We start from the raw sequence: 2,043 nt of genomic DNA on the forward strand, positions 1-2,043 counted from the left end.
CAAATAAAATATATAGATCAGGATTCTATTGAAGTTCACCCGGATGTTTTTTGAAAGGATCGATTGAATGTGGGTGCTATTCTAATTTCAACTAATGGGGGACGTATTAATTAGAATATTCTTGTTAGGTATAATGATCAATATTGCTTAGTTCAAGCTCTGAAAATGAGTAATTCCTGTGTGAACCTAGTCCGCCACGTAGGATTATGAACCATCCATTGCAATTCAACACTCAAAGGCCTCATAGATGAGCGAGAATTAATTAGAGGTTTTTTTATTTAAAACATAAGGCTATTAAATAATTGGTAGTTCATATTAATTCCGCCACGTTTCACACGATAAATGGATGGTTCACAATCTTACGTGGTGAACTAGATTCACACAAAAATTTCTCCATAATTCAATGCTAGTCTAAACATCTCATAGTTCAAATAGCTAATTAAATAGCCATCTAAGTTAACATAGAATTTGCTGCACGTAATGCAAATAATCGCCAAGTCTTAGTATGATTGAATTGAAGAAAACCTGTACGACCTGAAAACAGGGGGGAAAACAGAAGAAATTTCATAAATTTTCTTACTCGTTCATCGACCCCTGCAGATTAAGCTGACATACAGAACAGAACTGTGAATGCAGGAGGCTAGTCATCGAAAGATATTCACCCAACGACACGAATAGCAAACTACAAGAGTATCAAAATCGTGTTCCTTATAAGAACACTTGGCAAATAACAGCTTATGAACTTATACAGTTGACTAAATGTTTCTTTTACTCTTATAAGCCAAGCACATACTTAACGACAATCCTTAAATTCTGTTATTATATTGTGAATAAAAACCTCAAATATCTAACACATTAAGGTAATATCAGCCAAAATAAAGCAACTGAAAAGCCACTGTAAAAAATTTCTGGTACATGAAAATTGTTCATACACCAATTTAGAGAAACATAATTTATCTTTCAACATATTAGACTATGAAGCACCAACCTCATCTACTCGTCCTTGAGAATTTTGATCCATTGTGATTAGTTTCTGATGCGATGCAATATTGCTTCTTCATCGACCCCTTGAATTGCAAGACGCTCATAGTGCACGAATTTTCTTACTCGTTCTTGTAGAGTTTGGGGGAGTTGACGAATCCGCCTCTAAAAGCTCTTTTCCTTGTAGCGGTAATGACCTAAACCAGTATGATTATTAAACAGAAAAGAATAATGATTCATAACAAGTAATTAATTCTAAGAACTTAGTTTAAACTAAACCTTAAAGTTGGATGTTCTTAGTCTATCTCACTTGCACATACAACCTGTCAAAAAAATAAAAGCATTTAAAGTTGGATGTTCATTAGGTTCACTTTAAATAATAATTAAAAGCGTTTATATGGTACATGATTAGTCTAAATTTATTGAAAATAGGCAATTGAGGTTGAGATTTTGAGATGCTCTGCCTCTGTGGATCCAAATTGATTGCCAATGTTCGATGAGAATCACCTTATTGCGGGTTAAGTCAACATATGCGAACTTCATATACTTCTTTGGTAATTACACAAACGAGAGCTTGATCTGCAGGAAGAAATGGGTTAAATGAACAGATTATAGCACTGAACTTAAATGAACAGATTCTGACACTGAACATACAAAATTTCAGGACAAAGAGCGGTGAGTTTGTGTATTCCACACAAAACTTTTTCTTAAAAAGAAGAACAAACTACATCTGGTGTCTAACACATTGTTGCGTTGATCTTTCAAAATTCATTTCGAATAACTTCAGTTCTCAGTCATCTAAAGCTAGACTATCCTCTCATATAGTTTTTTATTTCCTACATTTTTATCATATAGTTATATGGTAGTAGCAAAGTATTTAGTCGGAGTATGCTTAATGAATATAGAGATAATCAGATAACTAATGCATGCATGGTCAACATGATGGGACAGGTATTGGATGAAATTATCAACATGTGATTCAGAGAGAATGTGCATCATCTGATAATATACAAAAAAACCCAATAACTCTGTTTGTAATTTAATGTAACTGAAAGAGTTAAG

General features: G+C 33.4%; 1 long non-coding RNA gene across 1 annotated transcript; it reads right to left on the reverse strand.

Moving 5' to 3' along the window:
- Window positions 1–1,003: 1,003 nt before the first annotated feature.
- LOC126657411 (uncharacterized) lies at window positions 1,004–1,598 on the reverse strand. Its single transcript, XR_007633324.2, has 3 exons — window positions 1,489–1,598; window positions 1,261–1,304; window positions 1,004–1,178 (listed from the first exon to the last, which is right to left on the reverse strand). It is a non-coding gene; the product is annotated as an uncharacterized LOC126657411 (long non-coding RNA).
- Window positions 1,599–2,043: the final 445 nt, after the last annotated feature.

Source organism: Mercurialis annua, linkage group LG7 (assembly GCF_937616625.2).
Source record: "Mercurialis annua linkage group LG7, ddMerAnnu1.2, whole genome shotgun sequence".
Classification (NCBI taxonomy): Eukaryota; Viridiplantae; Streptophyta; class Magnoliopsida; order Malpighiales; family Euphorbiaceae; genus Mercurialis; species Mercurialis annua.